This window comes from Acomys russatus, chromosome 19 (assembly GCF_903995435.1).
Source record: "Acomys russatus chromosome 19, mAcoRus1.1, whole genome shotgun sequence".
Lineage (NCBI taxonomy): Eukaryota > Metazoa > Chordata > Mammalia > Rodentia > Muridae > Acomys > Acomys russatus.
Genome location: NC_067155.1, coordinates 6302330 through 6323783, shown reverse-complemented (window position 1 = coordinate 6323783; position 21454 = coordinate 6302330). Strand labels below are relative to the sequence as shown.

At 42.3% G+C, this 21454-nt stretch overlaps 1 protein-coding gene and 1 pseudogene across 1 annotated transcript in view; one reads left to right on the top strand and one right to left on the bottom strand.

The window, feature by feature from the left end:
* Positions 1 to 2362: 2362 nt before the first annotated feature.
* The window catches only part of Ndufa3 (NADH:ubiquinone oxidoreductase subunit A3), a 331527-nt gene continuing 312435 nt past the window's right edge, over positions 2363 to 21454 (bottom strand). The window contains exon 5 of the mRNA XM_051162267.1: positions 2363 to 2373. The gene's annotated coding sequence lies outside the window, so the exon portion shown is untranslated. The remainder of the gene's footprint in view (positions 2374 to 21454) is intronic.
* On the top strand, positions 12372 to 15109 carry LOC127203006 (leukocyte immunoglobulin-like receptor subfamily B member 3; annotated as a pseudogene).

Below are 21454 nucleotides of genomic sequence, written 5' to 3'. Positions count from 1 at the left end.
GACATGCCCCTTGGGCTAGTATGCAGATATAAGTGAGTATATACCATTTGATTCTTTCTGCTTCTGGGTTAACTCACTCATTATGATCATTTCTAGCTCAATCCATTTATCCACAAATTTCAGGAATTCCTTGTTTTTAATAGCTGAGTAGTATTCCATAGTGTATATGTACCACAGTTTCTTTATCCATTCTTCTACTGAGGGACACTTAGGCTGTTTCCATGTTCTGGCTATTATGAATAAGGCTGCTATGAACATGGTTGAGCAAATTTTCTTGTTGTGTGCTGGACATCTTCTGGGTATATTCCAAGGAGTGGAATAGCTGGGTCTTGAGGAAGCCCTATTCCCATTTTTCTGAGATAGCACCAGATAGATTTCCAAAGTGGCTGTACTAGTTTGCATTCCCACCAGCAATGAAGGAGTGTTCCTCTCTCCCCACATCCTCGCCAGCATGTGGTGTCGCTTGAGTTTTTGATCTTAGCCATTCTGATGGGTGTAAGATGGAATCTCAGAGTTGTTTTGATTTGCATTTCCCTGATGACTAAGGAGGTTGAGCATTTCTTTAAGTGTTTCTCAGCCATTTGATACTCCTCTGTTGAGAATTCTCTGTTTAGTTCCAAGCCCCATTTCTCAATTGGGTTATTCGGTTTGGTGGTGTTTAATTTCTTGAGTTCTTTATATATTTTGGATATTAGACCTTTGTCAGATGTAGGGTTGGTGAAGATTTTTTCCCAGTCTGTAGGCTGTCGCTTTGTTCTCTTGACAGTGTCTCCTGCCTTACAGAAGCTTCTCAGCCTCATGAGGTCCCATTTATTAATGGTTGACATTAAGGCCTGGGCCGTTGGTGTTCTGTTCAGGAAGTTGTCTCCTGTGCCAATATGTTCCAGGCTCTTTCCCACTTTTTCTTCTAAGTGGCTTTGAGTTGATTTTGTATCCAGCCAATTTGTTGAAGGTGTTTATCAGCTGCAGAAGTTCCTTGGTAGAATTTTTAGGATCACTTACGTATACTTTCATGTCATCTGCAAATAGTGATAGTTTGACTTCTTCATTTGCAATTTGTATCTCCTTGATCTCCTTTTAGTTGTCTTATTGCTTTGTTCCAGATTTTTTGGATACTCTGTGTCAGGAGCATTTTAGATTTAACATTTTCTTTTACTGTTGTATTGATTTCTTCAGTCATATCATCTACCTGAGATTCTGTCTTCCACCTCTTGTATTCTATTAATGATGCTTGTATCTGTAGATCCTGCCATGTTCCCTAGTTTTTCCATTTCCAGGATCATCTCAGATTGTGTTTTCTTCCTTACTTCTATCTCCATTTTTAGGTCTTTAATCCTTTTATTAATTTCCTTCTCTTGCTTGTTTATAATTTCCTGTCTTTCACTGATTTCTTTAAGCAATTTATTCAATTCTTTCACTCTTTCTTTGTGTATTCCTTTTCTGTTATGAGGGACTTACTTTCCTCCTTTAAAACATTTTTTTTATTAATTTATTCTTGTTACATCTCAATGTTTATCCCATCCCTTGTATCCTCCCATCCCCCCCCCCCCCCCGCCAACTTTCCTCCTTTAAGACCTCCATCATTTTCATAACTTCAGATTTGAAGTCCTTCTCTTGTGCATCAGGTGTGAGAGTGTCCCCAGGGCTTGTTGTGGTTGTGGGACTGCTATTTTGTGGTGGTATCAAATGGTCCTGATAATTGTTGCTTGTGATCTTCCACTGATATCTTTGTCTTCCTATTTTGATGTCTCTGGTGTTAGCCGGTTTGGTGGTATTTGATGTAAGTATAGTTGATGGGGCTCCAGTCTTGCACCCTACTCACGTCTGCTGTATTCACTGTGGATTTGCCAGTTGTCCTGAGGTCAGGTACACTTGTGTTCCAGACTCTGGTGTCTGTTCTGTGCAAGAAGCCACAGATTCTGTTTTTTTTTTTTTTCAGGCCACAGCTTCCTCTGAGCCCCAGGTGTTCAGAAGCTGCCCACTAGCAAGGCATGTGGTGCTAGCCATCAGAGTGTATGTGCCCGTACCTATTGGTACCTGGGATATTTTTGTGGATTAATTGGGTAGCCCAAGGCCAGACCCAACAGTACTACATACAGTTTGAATCCTTCACACCTGTGGGTCACTAGTACTTGTGTTTGTAGTTCTCATATTGGTCCTTGGGTTGCTGGACAATCAGTACTGTCCTGCTGATCAAACAAGGTGTGTGTTTCATGCCACCATCTTGGATTTCCCCTCCACCCATATTGCTTTTTCTTGGACCTTGTGTGAAGATCCTTAGTCAATTTTATGACATTAGGAATTTCCTCATATATTTTTGATGACCTAAATTTAGGAGCCTTCTATCTGTTCTTTCCACATATTTCACATTTTACAGAAAGCTTTCTCCCTGATTAATAATAATAATAATAAGAAGAAGAAGGATCCAAGATGGCGGCGAGCAGTGTGGACCGTGTTTGGAGGCTCCAGTGAACAATTCAGGGAATTGCACAGATTTCTGAGCCAGGAACACCGAGGTCCGAACATCACGGCAGCGGGAGTGCTCCACGGCTGCGGGAGTGCTCCACGGCTCGGAGGGACCAGGGTGCGGAGGACCTGCGTGCCCCTGCACACGGGAGGAGCGTGGTTTTTCTCTGATCGGAGCGGCAGCGGCAGAGGCAGCAGCACCAGCGGCACCAGCAGCTGCGGCTGAGGTTTGCAGCTCATAGCCTTCCGGTGGAGGCGATTGGTGTGGTGGCTGGTGGGAGTTGCTGCGGGAGAGGGGACTTGGGGCAGGGGACTTGGGGCAGGATTTGGGTCGCGTGGAGCCTTTGGACCCAGACTGGACTCGGCGGACAGTTCGGCCCCAGAGTCCCGGGTACTGGCCCGGCCCAGCAAGCAATTCTGCCTGAGGCACTATCTCAGCTCCAGCCACAGCTCCCCTGCTGTGGCGCAGGGTTAGTTGAGCACGCTGCTCCACACTAGGCAGCACCTCAGCTCAGCGGCAGCTCCCCTGCGGTGACACAGTCTGGGCGGAGCACTTGGTTTCACCACAGGCGCTAACTCAGAGCAGCTGCAGTTCTCCTGCTGCAGTTCTCCTGCTGTGGCGCAGGCCTGGCAGAGCACTCAGTTCCACCCTAGGCGCCACCTCAGCTCAGTGGCAGCTCCCCAGCAGTGACACAGTCTGGGCAGAGCACTTGGTTCCACCATTGGCGCTAACTCAGAGCAGCCGCAGTTCTCCTGCTGTGGCGCAGGCTTGGTGACGTGCTCAGTTCCATCCTAGGCACCACCTCAGCTCAGCAGCAGCTCCCCTGTGGTGACACAGTCTGGGTGGAGCACTTGTTCCACCACTGGCGCTAACTCAAAGCAGCCGCAGTTCTCCTGCTGTGGCGCAGGCTGGACAGAGCTCTCGGTTCCACCAGCTCTAAGACTCTGGTTGGACACAGTGTGCAGTTTGAATCCAGAATTCCTGGCTGAGATTGGTGGTCAGTTCGGGCCCTGAGTCAATAACAGACCACAGCACGCACTTTGGGCCAAAAGGCCCTAGCGGAGCTTGGTGCGTAGTCCCAGCCCAAAAATTCTGGCTGGACCCTGTGTGTATTTTGGGCCCAGAATCCCTAGCTGAGCTTGGCAGATGGTTCAGGCCCTGAGAATCTAGCTGAGTTCGGCCCGTGGTTCGGTCCCAGTGCTCCTGGCTGGACTTGGCAGGGAACACAGAGGGCTGTGGATACCTTGGCCTGACCCAACGCTCATTCAGAGACCCAGATCAACTGCAGGATCCACGGAAGAGGGGGGCTGAGGATCACTGACTGTGAGAGACCAGAACAACAGGGCTAACCTCCTAACATCCAGACCAGTGAAGCTTTGAGCTCCCAGCCTAGGGAAATCGTGAGAAAACAAGTGAATCTATCGTCAGACACCGTCCATTCAACTCTGGAAGCTACCCAACAAAAACAAAGACGGCAAGATGTCTAAAGGACAACGAAAAAGCATACGCAAAAAAACCCAAAACAACATGGCGTCTCCAGTTTCCAGCTATCCCAAAGAAAACAACCCAGAGAACTCAAATACAACGGAAATACAAGAAAATGACCTCAAATCCTTAGTAATGAGGATGATAATGGAGGAAACAAATAAAATTCGTAATCAAATGCAGGAAGACGCAGACAAACAGGTGAGAGATATAAAAGAAGCACATAGAGTGGAACTGGAAAAATTGCAGGAAAATGCAAACAACCAGATGAAAGAAATAGATAAAACGGTTCAAGCTCTGAAGACCTATAAAGAGGCAATGGAAGAAGACTCAGGAATATACAAAAAAATCAGATGAAAGAATCAAAAAATCAGTTCAAGATCTGAAAATGAAAATGGATCAATGATAAACACACAGACAGAAGAAAACGAGAACGTGAGACCGCAGAGAAGAAGGCGAGCAACACAGAGGTGAGCTTTTCTAACAGAATCCAAGAGATGGAAGAACGAATCTCAGGGCTAGAAGATACAATCACAGATATTGAATCAACCATTAAAGAAAAATGCCAATCTGGAAAACTCCTGACACAAACATCCAAGAAATTAAGGACACCATGAAAAGAAGAAATTTGAGGATAATAGGCATTGAAGAAAGAGAAGACATCAGACTCCAGGGCCCAGAAACTATTCTCAACAAAATCATAGAAGAAAATTTCCCCAATCTAAAGAAAGAAATGCCTATAAACATACAAGAGGCCTACAGAACACCAAATAGAATTGACCAGAAAAGAAAAGCTGCCCGCCACATAATAATCAAAACACAAAACTTGCAGAACAAAGAAAAAATATTAAAAGCTGCAAGGGAAAAGGGCCAAATAACATTTAATGGTAACCTATCAGAATTACACCCGACTTCTCAGCAGAGACCATAAAAGCCATAAGGGCCTGGACAGAGATCCTGCAAACACTAAGAGACCACAGATGCCAGGCCAGACTACTTTACCCAGCAAAATTATCAATAACCATTGATGGAGAAAACAAAATATTCCATGACAAAAACAAATTCAAACAGTACCTATCCACAAACCCAGCTTTACAGAAGGTACTAGAAGGAAAACTCCATCCCAAAGGGTCAAGCTACAACCAAAACTACCCGGAAATAGATAACTATCCCATGGCAAAAACACAACTACACAAACGCTCGACTGGAAACAACATCAAATTAAGACTCTTAACAGTCACTGGTCATTAATATCTCTCAACATCAATGGCCTCAATTCTCCAATAAAAAGACACAGACTAACTGAATGGGTACATAAACAAGATCCAACATTCTTCTGCATCCAAGAAACACATCTCACCCATAATGAAAGGCATTACCTCAGGGTAAAAGGTTGGAAAAAATTTTCCAAGCAAATGGTCACAAGAAGCAAGCAGGTGTAGCCATTTCAGTATCGAACAAAATAGACTTTCAACCAAAATTAATCAAAAGGGATGAGGAAGGACACTTCATACTCATCAAAGGTAAAGTCAACCAAGATGACATCACAATTCTGAACATCTATGCTCCCAATACAAGGGCACCCACATTTGTAAAAGATCTCCTAAAAAAGCTTAAACCACACATCGATCCCCACACAATAATAGTGGAGACTTCAACACCCCACTCTCACTGAAGAATAAGTCATTGAAACAGAAACTAAGCCGAGAAATAACATCATTAACCAATGCCATGGGTCAAATGGATCTAACAGATATCTATAGAACCTTTCACCCAAACAAGAAAGAATACACCTTCTTCTCTGCACCCCATGGAACCTTCTCCAAAATTGATCACATCGTAGGTCACAAAGCAAGCCTCAACAGATACAAGAGGATTGAAATAATACCTTGTATCCTATCAGATCACCATGCTCTTAGGCTGCAATTCAACAACAACAACAGAAATAACAAAAAGCCTACACGTACGTGGAAACTAAACAACTCTCTGCTAAATGACACCTGGGTCAGGGAAGAAATAAAGAAAGAAATCAAGGAGTTTCTGAAATTCAATGAAATGAAGAGAACAACATACCCAAATTTGTGGGATACATTGAAAGCAGAGCTAAGAGGAAAATTCATAGCACTAAGTGCCTTTAAAAAGAAATTGGAAACATCGCACATAAGCATCTTAACAACCACACTGGAAGCCCTAGAAAAAAAGGAAGCAGAAACACCCAAGAGGAGTAGACGCCTGGAAATAATCAAACTCAGGGCTGAAATTAACAATTAGAAACTAAGAAACCGTCCAAAGAATCAACAAAACCAAAAACTGGTTCTTTGAGAAAATCAACAAGATAGACAGACCATTAGCCAAACTAACTAAAAGGCAGAGAGACAGTATTGAAATCAACAAAATCAGAAATGAAAAGGGAGACATAACAACAGACACTGAAGAAATTCAAAGAATCATAAGATCCTACTTTGAAGGCATATACGCCACAAAATTTGAAAATCTAAGGGAAATGGACGATTTTCTTGATCAATTTCACTTGCCAAAGTTGAATGAAGAACAGATAAACAAGCTAAATAGTCCCATTTCCCCTACAGAAATAGAAGCAATCATCGATGGTCTCCCAACCAAAAAAAAAGCCAGGGCCAGATGGTTTCAGTGCAGAATTCTACCAGACCTTTTAAGGGCGAGCTAATACCGATACTCTTCAAGCTACTCCAAAGATAGAAATGGATGGAAAATTACCAAATTCATTCTATGAGGCCATAGTCTCATTGATACCTAAACCTCACAAAGACTCAACAAAGAAAGAGAATTTCAGACCAATTTCTCTTATGAACATAGATGCAAAAATACAAATAAATACTTGCAAAACGAATACAGGAGCACATCAAAGATATCATTCATCATGACCAAGTAGGCTTCATTCCAGGCATGCAGGGATGGTTTAATATACGGAAATCCATCAATGTAATCCACCATATAAACAAACTGAAAATAAAAAACCACATGATCATCTCCTTGGATGCAGAGAAAGCATTTGATAAAATTCAACACCCATTCATGTTTAAAGTTTTAGAGAGATCGGGGATACAAGGCACTTTCCTCAACATAATAAAGGCTATATAGAGCAAGCCAATAGCCAAAATCAAAGTAATGGTGAGATACTCAGGAAATTCCTCTAAAATCGGGAACAGGCAAGGCTGCCCACTCTCTCCATATCTCTTCAATATAGTACTCGAAGTTCTAGCCAGAGCAATAAGACAACAAAAGGAGATCAAGGGTATCCAAATGGGAAAGGAGGAAGTCAAATTATCCCTCTTTGCAGATGATATGATAGTGTACATAAGTGACCCTCAAAACTCCACCAGAGAACTCCTAAAGCTGATAAACACCTTCAGCAAATTGGCTGGATACAAAATTAACTCAATGACCATGTCCCCTGGAGGGGGAGACCTTGTGGCACTCAGAGGAAGGACAGCAAGTAGCCAAGAAGAGACTTGATACCCTATGAGAATATATAGGGGGAGGTAATCCCCCTCAGGAACAGTCATAGGGAGGGGAATAATGGGAAAATGGGGGGGGGGGGAGGAATGGGAGGATACAAGGGATGAGATAAACATTGAGATGTAACAAGAAAAAAAAAAAAAAAGATTAAAAAAAAAAAAAAGAAAACAGGATTTCCAAATGATAGAGAAGGTGGGGCCAGTGCAGATAACCTAGAAAAGAACAAGATCCTTGTGGTTCAGAGCCTTTGTGCCTCAAACTGTTCTGTCCTCTCTGTCCCATTCCTATCTTAGGCAGGCCTTTCTATTTATTAATAAATTGGTCCTGTTTCTATTGCTATTAAAAAACAAAAAACAAAAAACATAAAACAAAAAAAAAAACAAAATTAACTCAAAAAAGTCTGTAGCCTTCCTATGCACAAATGACAAGCTTGCAGAGGAAGAAATTAGGAAAAACCACACCCTTCACATTAGCCACAAGCAATATAAAATATCTAGGAGTTACCCTAACTAAGCAGTGAAGGACTTGTATGAAAAAAATTCAAAACTCTGAAGAAAGAGATTGAAGATGACCTGAGAAGATGGCATGATCTTCCTTGCTCATGGATCGGGAGAATTAACATAGTAAAAATGGCCATCCTACCAAAAGCAATCTACAGATTCAATGCAATCCCTATCAAAATAACTACACAATTTTTTAAAGACATTGAAAGTTCAATTCCGAAATTCATATGGAAAAACAAAAAACCCAGAATAGCTAAAACAATCTTGTACAATAAAAGGTGCTCCGGAGGAATCTCCATACCTGATCTCAAACTGTACTATAAAGCAATAGTAATTAAAACAGCATGGTACTGGCACAGCAACAGGCTGGTTGATCAGTGGAATCGAATCGAAGACCCAGATATGAATCCACACACATATGGTCACTTGATTTTTGACAAAGAAGCCAAATCCATTCAATGGAAAAAGGATAGCATCTTCAACAAATGGTGCTGGTCTAACTGGAGGTCTATGTGTAAAAAAAAATGAAACTGGACCCATATTTGTCACCTTGCACAAAACTCAAATCCAAGTGGATTAAAGACCTCAACATAAAACCAGAGATACTAAGCCACTTAGAAAAATAAGTGGGAAAGAGCCTGGAACATATTGGCACAGGAGACAACTTCCTGAACAGAACACCAACGGCCCAGGCCTTAATGTCAACCATTAATAAATGGGACCTCATGAGGCTGAGAAGCTTCTGTAAGGCAGGAGACACTGTCAAGAGAACAAAGCGACAGCCTACAGACTGGGAAAAAATCTTCACCAACCCTACATCTGACAAAGGTCTAATATCCAAAATATATAAAGAACTCAAGAAATTAAACACCACCAAACCAAATAACCCAATTGAGAAATGGGGCTTGGAACTAAACAGAGAATTCTCAACAGAGGAGTATCAAATGGCTGAGAAACACTTAAAGAAATGCTCAACCTCCTTAGTCATCAGGGAAATGCAAATCAAAACAACTCTGAGATTCCATCTTACACCCATCAGAATGGCTAAGATCAAAAACTCAAGTGACACCACATGCTGGCGAGGATGTGGGGAGAGAGGAACACTCCTTCATTGCTGGTGGGAATGCAAACTAGTACAGCCACTTTGGAAATCTATCTGGTGCTATCTCAGAAAAATGGGAATAGGGCTTCCTCAAGACCCAGCTATTCCACTCCTTGGAATATACCCAGAAGATGCTCCAGCACACAACAAGAGAATTTGCTCAACCATGTTCATAGCAGCCTTATTCATAATAGCCAGAACATGGAAACAGCCTAAGTGTCCCTCAGTAGAAGAGTGGATAAAGAAACTATGGTACATATACACTATGGAATACTACTCAGCTATTAAAAACAAGGAATTCCTGAAATTTGTGGATAAATGGATTGAGCTAGAAATGATCATAATGAGTGAGTTAACCCAGAAGCAGAAAGAATCAAATGGTATATACTCATTTATATCTGCATACTAGCCCAAGGGGCATGTCCCACAAAAGCCTTCACTTACCAGGAAACTGGGACAGAGGGGAAGGCATACTATTGGGAATCTAAATGAGAGAAGCATGGGAGAACAGCAAAATAAAAGGATCCAGAGGGTCCTAGAAATCTACAAGTAGAACAATATGATAGGCAGATTTGGGCCCAGGGGTCCCGCTCAAACTAAGGCACCAGCCAAGGACAATACAGGAGGTAAACTTTAAACCCCTTCCCAGATCTAGCCAATGGTCAGAATATTCTCCACAGTTGAGTGGAGAGCGTGATACGACTTTCTCACGTACTCTGGTGCCTCACATTTGACCATGTCCCCTGGATAGGGAGACCTGGTGGCACTCAGAGGAAGGACAGCAGGTAGCCAAGAAGAGACTTGATACCCTATGAGAATATATAGGGGGAGGTAATCCCCCTCAGGAACAGTCATAGGGGAGGGGAATAATGGGAAAATGGGGGGGGGGGGAGAAATGGGAGGATACAAGGGATGGGATAAACATTGAGATGTAACAAGAATAAATTAATAAAAAAAAAGAGCTTCTAGGTGAGTCAATTTTTGATAAGGCTGTGGCCACTGATAAGATGGCCAAGAATATAAAGACAGCACAATTTGAACTGCATGGAAGAAATGGAGAACAGAAAGTTAGGTGTACATGAAGGGCAGTAGATTGGGAGAAATTTCAGGAATGAGTTAAATACAAACTCATGGATTAGAATTCTCAGAGAACTAATTTCTAAAAGTGAGGGAAAAAGAGAGAGAGATACTGGATATAAAATTGAATTTCAGTGAGAATCTGGGCTAGCACATGGTTGCTACAAGAGAATAAAATTATGTCATATAGGCAAAAACTAAAATTGTCAGTAATTATAACATTATGAACATTTATTCAGGGCTGGGCAGATAGCTCAGTGCTAATGAACAATTCTTGTTCCTGCAGATGACTCATCAGTGCCAGCACCCACATCGTGGTTCACAACCAGTGGTAACTCCAGGCTCAGGGAATCCAATGCTCTTTTCTGAACACCACATGCACAAGGCCCACACATGGTGGATATATATACATACAGGAAAAATACACATAACTGTAAAAAATAATAAATCTAAATATTTAAGATATAAACACCCACATAAAAGCACGCACTGGCAGAGATTCAGGAACAGAGAACAAGATGATACAGATCTCTATGGCAACTTAATATTAGACAAAACACCAGTAAGGCAGCAGAAGACAGAGGCAACACTTCAGACCAAATACACGAAACGTGCAATGACATTCCAACCCACAGTGCCCAACAACGCTTTCCAGGACAGGTCACTTAGGGTCACAGGGCAGGTGTCTGCAACAGAAAGATGAGCTCACATCAAGAATCAGCTCAGCCACAATGGAATGAAACTCAAATTCAATAAATGAAAAGAAAAATGGGAACTCTTACAGCTGCATGGAATTAAACAGCCCATTTTCATCAACCAGAAGGTCAGGGAAGGAATCAAAAAGAAATTCAGGCAAATAAGGAGAGGAACAAGCAAGAGAGGCTGAGAGAATAGGGGAGGAAAAACTGGGAAGATTCCATCAAAACACTGTACGGACAGTTTATGACATTTTCAAAGGCTTACATTTTAAACCTGAGGCTTGATGTCGTGGTCCACACCAATAATCCCAGCACTTGGGAAGGAGACACAGGAGTAACTCTGTGAGGTCCAGCCTATACTGGTATACATAACCAGCTTCCGCACAGTGAGGACTTCATTGACAGAGCCAGACTCAATACAACAATAAAACAACTACACATATAAGCATAATAAAAAGATAACAAAGGAAAAATAATTAAAAGACAATCCAGTGAAAATTACATGATAAACTGGGATGTCATTCACCTGTACAGTCTGTGTTAAGGGTACTGGAGGCTGTGTTGTCAGTCCCTAACAACAAAAATAAAGGGAAAAAAATATTTTTACTGGCTCTTTCTCTTGAACTATGGCACAGTGCAGGCATCAACATGCCAATCTTTGTCAACCCACTGAAGTGCAAGTCCGTCATCTTTGAGGTTGAATTCAGTGACACAATTGAGAATATTAAGGCATAGATTGAGGACCTAGAAATCATCTCACCAAAATACTAGCAAATTCTGATATTTGCCACTGGAAGATGGAGGGAGAAAGAAGCCTGGCTGACTACAACATCCAGGAAGAGTCCACCATGCAGCTGGAGCATTGCTTCTGTGGTAGCATCACCTAGCCATTCCTTTGCTAGCTTCTAATAGTTTACAACTACAATAAGATGACACAATGCTGCCCACAAATGCTGCCTGTACCACTGTGGGATAAAATGCTGCAAGAAGAATGGTGGCCACACCAACAACTTTGGTCCCAAGAAACTAAAAAATAAACCTGGGACCCCTTTGGTCCCAAGAACACTGGAGACCAAAATTTTTTTAATGGAAGCAGAACAAGTTTAAAATATTATGATAAATGTTTTAATAGTGGGATGATGACTCGGTGTATAGGTGCCAACTTTAAGATGTGAGTCAGATACACAGGATCCATATGCATGTATTTAAGTACACGTACATACACACACGCACGCACGCACACACACACACCACAAACACTAAAAATGGATGAATAAATTGATGAATATAATTTAAAAGTGGTAATGGAAAGCACACATATCAAAAAATCTAACAATCAGAAATAATGATACACACTGAGACTATGAGGAAAAGATTATAAATTTCATTCTGTGCAGATATACACAGCAAGACCCCCCTCAGAAACATTTTAAAATATTGAAAAGAGGGAAATACTACACAAGAAATGTGAAAATGAACAAAGAAAAACAACACTTAAATTTGTATTGTTACTTGAGATGATCATACATGTCTGGTACAATATGGCTCTGAGTATGAGGAGGACAGGTGAAGCAGATATTGGTGATGATGTGGAAAACATCATCTATGTAAGATCTGTTTGCAGAAGGTCTACAGCCTCTCCTAGCCACAGCATTGGTAAGTTAGAGTCTGGTGCCTGTGGATGGCAGTTCCTCTTCCTGTGGGCCTGCTAAAGTACAACCATGTGCCCCTGCCTTCAAGGGCCACACCCTGTGTTTTCTATCCCTCCTGGCAGGCTCTTTACCTCTGTCCTCTCTAGCACGGTTGCAGCCTCTGGGAGGAGAAGCCATGACCTTAACCTTCACATCCCTGCTCTGTCTGGGTGAGATTTGAAGAGGGAGAGGACACTGTAGTCTAGGAATGACCCAAGCCCATAAATGAGCATGGGTCCAGCAGGAAACCCCTGGGGGTTAGGAGGTTCTACAGAGGGAAGGATCTCCTCAAGATTCAGGGACAAACTTCTCACAAGGAACTCTCTTCCAGGACTGATTCTGGATCTCAGGACCCCAGTGCTGGCAGGTGAGTGTCCACAGCTGTCCTGACCAGCTCTTCTCTTCATGTCCAGGAGCCATGCATGGGTAGTGAGTGTGGAAAAGACCACATGTGTGCTGATGTTGCAGGTGGCTGGAGGGTCACGGGGTTGAGAACTGCAATCTGAGGATGGATGTCCTGGGAACTAACTGCTCATCTTCTTGCAGGAAACTCTCTTAAGCCTGTGCTCAAAGCACAACCAGACTCTATAGTCTCCATGAAGAGTATGGTGACCTTCTTGTGTGAGGGGACCACAGGAGCCAAAAAGTACTGTTTCTGTAGAGAGGGAAGTCCAGATGTGTGGTGCTCTAAAAGTCCACCTAGGCCTGGGAACAAGGCTGAATTCACCATCCCAAGAATTGATGAGCACCATGCAGGGAAATATCACTGTTACTATCAGACCCATGATGGATGGTCAGCACATAGTGACCCCCTGGAGCTAGTGGTGACAGGTGAGAGAGAAAACAATGCATCATCCCCAGGCTTCACTGTGAATAAGTCAGTCCGCTCTGTGTGGTAACAAACCACCCAGAGAAAAATAAGGCCTGACACATAACTGATTCCTCCTTCTCTGCTAGGAACATACACCAAGCCCAGCCTATCAGCCCAGCCCAGCCCTGTGGTGACATCAAGAGGGAATGTCACCCTCCAGTGTATCTCTGATGAATACAGCAAGTTTATTTTGACTAAGGAAGGACCACAGAAGGGCTACTGGAAGCAGGACTCACAGTATAACTATTCTACTAAGAAGTACCAGGCCTTGTTCTCTGTGGGTCCAGTGACCTCCAGCCAGAGATGGACATTCAGCTGCTACAGACAAGACAGTAACAGTCCCTGGTTGTGGTTATATCCTAGTGACCCCCTGGAGCTCCTGTTCTCAGGTGAGTAACCACAGGATGTTGAAATGACATGGGTGCTAAGGGAGGCCTGATGTGTGGTGTGTGTGAGGAGCCAGGGCCCTTTAGCCCACTGACACAGAGCATGGAAGACAGTGGGATGCAAGAAACAGATTCTAATGTATAAACTGATAGGAAAGCTAGGATATCCGGGAGAGAGATAAGTCTTTATGTGGAGTTGTGCTACTCTGGTTGAGCTTACATGCTATTTTACAGAGTGACCTCTCTGTGCCACATTCAGACAGAACCACCTCATTATTTCCTTGCAGGAAACCTCCAGAAACCCATCATCAAGGCTGAGCCAGGCCCTGTGATCTCTTCCAGGAGTTCCATGACTATCTGGTGTCAGGGAACTCCAGATGCAGAAATATACATTCTGCATAAAGAGGGGAGCCAAAACCCCTGGGGAACACAGACCCCAGAGGAGCCTGGGAACAAGGCCATGATGTGACCAAGGAACATGCAGGGCAATATCGCTGTTACTGTTACAGCTTGGCTGGGTGGTCAGAGCGCAGTGACACCCTGGAATTGGTAGTGACAGGTGAGTGTACAGTCAGAGACTCTGGCCCAGGCTCTGCTCTCAGGAGTATTCCCCTCCCACACACTAGCCCTGGGGAACATTGTGGCTGTGTGAGCCCATGTAACAGTCTGCCTCCTTTTCTCCTAGGAATCTACTACACTAAACCCAGCTTGTCAGCCCTGCCTAGACCTGTGGTGCCATCAGGAGGAAATGTGACCCTCTTGTGCGTCTCACAGAAGCGATATGATAAGTTCATTCTCACCAAGGATAATGTGAAGTTTACCAAGTCCCTGGACCCACAGTATAAACGCTCTACTACAACGTACCAAGCCCATCTCCCTATGGAGCACATGACCCTAAACCACATAGGGACATTCAGATGTTATGGGTACTACAAGGATACCCCACAGTTGTGGTCACAACCCAGTGAGCCCCTGGAAATACACATCTCAGGTGAGTCAGCATGTCACTCACCAATCATTTTATGAGACCCTAAGCCCTTTGGCACAAGCTGGCTCCTCTGTGGAGGACAAATACCAAATGACAAAATGCAAAGGCTAGTTTCTGTGTGAGAGGCCCACGCCTGGTGAGAAGCAGTGACATGTGCAGGTCAGGATGGGAGGGGACAAGTATTTGGTAAAAATCAGTGCCTCCATCCCTTTCCTACCATGTCACCTTTCCTCTAGGGTTGTCCAAGAAGCCCTCTCTGCCAAGAAGCCCTTTTGGGGCTGCTACTTTTCTGAGGATAAATTGGAAAAATATGACCCATATGTCTAAGGATTTTTTTCTGTGACAACCATGCTGTGACCTCTCCTGAGAGAGGAGGGCTACATAACCTGTTTCTTTAGTGGATCTGTCTCACATTGTGGAGCAATGCATTCAGACTCCTTCTGTCTAGCTCTTGAGGCATAGCTCTAGTATTCTCAATGGATTCTGTTATCTCCACTGTGGAAGAACCATCTCTCTACCTCTTCTCATATGCCAGTGCCCCCATGAGGCTCATGATCCCAGCTGACACGGTGATCCAGATCTTTCTTAGCGGAAGGGATATCTCAGCATTCTCCATTTACGAGTATTTTCTAGGTTGGAGTTTTAAATGTGGTAGAGTGTCAGAAGGATATCACTATCATGATGGTGGATACCAACCTAAATCCTTCTAGATATGCTCACTACATTCCTTGCTGATGGAACGCAGAGGTTTCAGGCCATCTGAAACAAAATCTTTGGGAAGCCACAGACAGATGTAGAACACTAAGTAGAAACTGGTCCCCAGTGACAACCTATTCTCATCAGCTTCAAATTCTCGTATACACGGGATCCCTGGCAGACCCTTGCTCTCGGTGCATTCATGGCCCTTGGTGTCTGCAGAGGGGGAGGTAGCCTCACAATAACTACAATGCCTGGTATATTCTCCTTCTATTCAAAGCAGCTTCAAAGCCACAGCTCAACTCAAAAAGACAGAATTCTCCATGACAGCCTAAACATAACAATGATCACATTAAGCAAAATGAAATCCTGCAGTCTCAATCAAACTCAATTTCTTTCTGAAGTCTGCAACCTTTTCTTCAGAGAGAAATAGAGGAAATGAGATTGTGTGGGTTCAGACTTCATTTAAGAGGTGATGGCTAGTAATTTCTTTTGTTTTTCCCTTGGGGTACCCATCTAAGCAAGAGAAGGTTTGGGGATAGAACCTTCAGAAAGTCTCCACCACTGACACTTGAGTCTTCTAAAGCGATAAAATGATTGGAGACCTCATGCATTCTCTCATCACTCTTCAGCTTGTTCTGTTTGTCTCAATAACTGTTATTTGTAAAGATGGAAAAATTAAGGATTAGATATATCAGTTTTGGGATCTGTGCTTGGTGTGACATTGATATTCTATTGAAAGGCCTATTAGATAAAAGCCCAGTGGTTTACCATTTACTCTCTTTTCTGTTACACACACACACACACACACACACACACACACACACACACACACACACACACGATCAAAGAAGAGATGGAAGGACAGTTTAACAGTGGAACCAACGCTTACCAAAACCAATCATTTGTGGAAATCAAGCCAGAACTGTGTATCTGAGTCTGCATAACTGCTAATGAGCTCACCAGAAACACCACACTCAGAATGCGCCCATGGATACTAAGTGCAGTGACTCAGGGTTCATTACCTGAAATGTCTTCTCAATTTATTCTACACTGAACTTGCTGTTTTCACTGGTATATCATTGGCTCTTCCTTTAGCAAAGTGATCCTAAAGAATATATTAAGAATAAGAGAGGGAACACAGCTTTGTCAAAGGAAAGAATCATCCCAGAACTTCCTGAGCTTATATGATGAGAATGATGGGCATTCACAGGAAATAATGAGACATAATTCAGAAGAAACACTCAGTTCTTTTTAAGAGCACACACAACCTACTCTTCTTCTTCTGTTCTCAGGTTCAACTGAGACCATTAGTACATCCTAGAACATGTCAAAACTTAACACAAATGAATAAAGAAAATTCAAAGTTATAACACAACAGAGATTAACAAAGCTCTGTGTCCAGGAAAAGAAGGGGCACCGGGTGGGTGTGTGGTTATCTTGAGTGAATTTTGACAATCCATGGACTCTGTAACTAGTTTGTCTTAAACCCACAGACACAGAGAACCGGGATCACACAACTGAGAATCTCATCAGGATGGGGATTGCTGTCATGGTCCTCATAGTCCTTGGGATTCTGATTGTTGAAGCTTGGGGAAGCCGCAGATGGACCCACCATGCAGCACAGGGATAATCCAAAGAGAAAGAAGTAACTATTTCAAGGTTTCAGATTCTGGGAAATAAATCTGAAGGTCAAATTTTTCTATAAGAAAATCCAGTTATACTGAGCAACTGTTGAGAGATAATGTCCAGGGAGCATATGTGCTTTTGTGTGCAGAGAAGGTGTGAGTGTTGTGATGAGTTTCTTCCTCATTAAATGCACCATTGTCCCTCTACCTACTGTGAGCATTGGCTGCAGAAACCAACTCTTGTCTGGATCTATAAAGTGAGGGAATATGTTGTCCTATCTGTCTGGCATGGATCCTCATTTCATAAATTATTTCTTTCTCTCTATCATTTTCCACTTTTAATAATTGCCAAATTCTCCATGGCAGGAGCCTCTCTCTGTTGGACCATAAACAAAGAAGTTGCTTCAATAGCAAAACTGATGAGTAGAGTAAAAATCAGAATGAAAAGTCACTCTGCCTGTGATGCTCCAAAGCACTCTCCATAACCCTCCAACCCTTCAGTCATCAACACATGTTCTTCATGCAGATTCTACTGAAAAATAAGGCCATATTACAAAAATGGTGGAATATCGACTTTCTGGCAAGATAGTGTGGGCATAACATTGAAAATGATTTCTTAAGACAAAGTCCTGATGTGTGGCATTCATTGACCTCTCTCTATGACCCCATCAAAGACATCTTCACAACAACAATGTAACAAAGACATCTTCACAACAACAATGTAACATCACAGGTATGAGGGAGGGAGGTAATGCATAAAATGCATGCACTTTTGTTTATTTTCCATTATGTATTTCCCACATATGCAAAATATATGGCCATGCAGATTAAAAATCCCAGTGTCATCTTGCTAGGATGACATATCATACAACTCAGAATTTCTACATTGAAAATCATGTTATCTTCAAGTAGTAGTATTTCTTTCTCTTTTTTGTTTTTACCAATACCTCAAATGTTCTTTTACATTACTTTGATTTCTGTATTGGCTAACTCTTTATGTACAATGCTGAAAATATGTAAAATGAAATGAATCTGCTGCCTTCCTTGTAAGTTAATGAAAATTTCCAGCTTAATCATCATTCAGCATAATGCTAACTTCAGTCTTTTGATACATGAAGTTATTCGGACACATGAGCTTCTTTGTTCCTAATTAACTGTAGGTGTTCATGATGGATATTTGTGGGACTCTGACACATGATAACTTTTCATCAAACTCTCTGCATATATTATCTACATCTTTAATTTTACCCTTCTTAATATCATCAATACCATATAAATTTGAATGCTGAATGGAATTTAGACAGTTAATTAAATACTATTTTTCATAATGTGTTCTTTTTACTTCATAATAAATTGTCATGCCTAATAGGAGAATGTAGTTTGATAAAATCATATTTACTTAATGTCTTATTCACAGTGTTAAGATAATTGAATGCTAGCAAACTCTTGTGAATATAAGGTCACTGATTATGTGCTCTATAGATCCACCATTTCATGGTATGATGTTTTTAAAATATTTTGCAGCCGTGTTCATGAGAGGTTTGATTCTATACTTTGTCTTATCTAATGCCTTTTGATAGACTTAATCTTGGCTGATACTGGCCTCATCCCATGAGTTACATGATCCATTCTCTTTACCTGAGTACCTTGCTATCTGGGTAGACTGTACTCAATTTCTCTCTCTACATGGGCAGATATTTTTGGTTTGTTTTATTTTGGTTTGTTTGAGATAAGGTCTCTCTATAGATCCCTGTCCTTCCTGGAACTCATTATGTATAACAAACTGCCCTCAAATTCACATAGAGCCACCTTCCACTGCCTACAAAAAGTGCTAAGAATAAAGAATAAAGGTATTACCGCCTTGGCTAGCAGTTGAGCAGACCTTTACCTTAGGAGAGTCAGCTTGCCCTCACTATCAGTGCACTACCTCATTCTCTCCTGAGAGAAAACATTACCTGGTCCTGTTATAGTTCCATCTAAATCTAGCAGCCCCAATGAAGGAATGAAGCATGTGTTGTTCTGACCAATGATGTCTAGAGCGAAACTCTATATGTACTACATTGCAGGTCAATGATGGGGTACAGCGAGCTGGGATGACACATGACACCACCCAGCTGAGATGCTCTTGGTCCTTTCCATGATATTCACAACACTTGGTCACAGGAATTCAGTAAACATGGTGAAAGCAACGAATGGTTGACAGAAGCATGAATAGAGTCTATTTTTCTTCTGCCTTGGGAAGCAAATTGCTTTCCTAGCTTCAGCCTTTGCCATCACTTTGAATATGTCAGAAGCTTCTGTGCGAAGCTGTTGAAGGAGTATGAGCAGCAACAAAATAAATAAAAATAGGAATGGCTGGATGGGTCCAGCAGAGATACCATTACCTGGAAAATACTAGTCCCCCCTCATGTACCCACATCAACAAACTAAACAGAGGTATCAGGAGATGGTAGTGACCATCTCAGGAGCCCAAACCTATACTTCCCTGCTTTCTCCTCTGGTGGGCAGCATCAGGTTCTGATATATCTTTGCATTATTAGTCAAGAAAACAGCCTACAAACAGGACTTTAGTCTAACCTGAATGAACTACTTCCTCAGTTGAGGTTTCGTCTTTCCCGTGTAACTTTAGCCTATGACATTATGACAAAAAAAAAAAAAAAAAAAACCAATGCACTCTCTCACCACAACTCATATTTACAGAAATGAGAATAGATATTTTAACCTTCTCATGTCATTGGACCGGGTAAATAAGAGGGTACAAGAATTCATGTTGCACGACAGAAAGAGTGGAAGATGATGAGTGAAAAGACCCAGGTTGGGCATGCACACAATTGGTGTTCAGGTAGACAGCATGGCTATTCACTCAAGACACCACCTGTGTCCCAGATCTTCTGTGCAAGTTTCTTTCTTCAATCTATTTCATCTTTTTATTTGTCTATTCACTTTGCCTCCTGTTTACAGACCTATCCATCCAACTCTCCAAGTCTCACCCTCCCTCCCTCTCCTGCCTCTCCCCACACCTATTTTTCAGAAAAAGGGAGACCCTTCTATGCACCCTCCTCAGCTCATCAACTCACATCAGGACAGAGTTTGTGCTCTTCCTCTGTGGCCTGGCAAGTGACTCCTGCTAAGGGGAAGTAATATAAAAGCTGGAAAGTGACTCCATTGCAGAGAGAAATCAGGCTCAAATCAATAGAGGACCCACATGAAGCCTGAGCTGTGCAGCAGTCTTTGTAGAGGGCCTAGGTCCATCCAGATCACTCAAAGTCCTTGGTTGGTGTTTCAGTCTCAGAAGGCCCCTCTATGCCCTGGTGAGGGGGTTCTTTCAGTATTATTCTGAAATTCTTGTCATCTCCAGATTTTTTTCTTCTCCCCCTCTCATTTTTCCACTAGACTACCTATGCTTCACCCAATGTTTGGCTGTGAATCTCAGCATCTGTTTTGAGGTACTCTTGGTTGGAACTGGCCAGAGGACAACCATGCTAGGTGTGTATCTGTAAGCATGGCAGGGTAATGTTAGTAGTGTCAGGGATTGATTCTCCCATGGCGAGGGTCTTAGGTTGTGCCAGGCATTGGTTGGATATTGCTTCTTTCTTTGATTTGTTTGTTCTATCTTGATCCCTACACATCTTGTAGGCAGGGTGACATGTGAGTTGAAGATTTGTGGGTGGGTTGGTGTTCCCCTTACTCTACTAGGAGAACTTGCCTAAAAGATGGTGTGCCCTTCGGGCGCTATAGTCCACCTGCTACTAGGAAGATCTGCTAGTGTCCCCTTCAAAGCACTCCCCAAAGGGAGGCTATCCTGATTTAGGCCTTGTTACATATCTTCTCCGGGTCTGTGCATTGTAGTATACTTATCCTATAGAATAATGAGAAAATTCACTTAAAAGTGAATATATATCATGGCTGTCATTCGGGGTCTGGGTTACCTCACTAAGGATGATCGTTTCTAGTTCAATCAAATTGCCTGCAAATTTTATGATTTCTTTGTTTTTAATAGATGAGTAGTATTCCATTGTGTAAATGTGCCAGTTTATTCATCCATTCTTCGGATGAGGGACATCTAGGTTGATTCCAGATTCTAGCTATTAAGAATAAAGATGATACAAACATGGGTGAGCATGTGTCCTTGTTTTATGGTGGACTATTTTTTGGATTTATAATGAGGAGTGGTATAGCTGGGTCTTGATGTAGAACTATGCAATCTTCTGAAAAAGAGCCTGATAGATTTGCAAAGTGGTTGTGCATGTCTGAACTCCCTCCAGAAGCAGAAGACTGTTCCCATTTCTCCACTTCCTTCCAACTTGAGATTTTTAAAAATATTTTTTTAATTTGTTCACTTTACATCCCAGTGACAGCCCTCT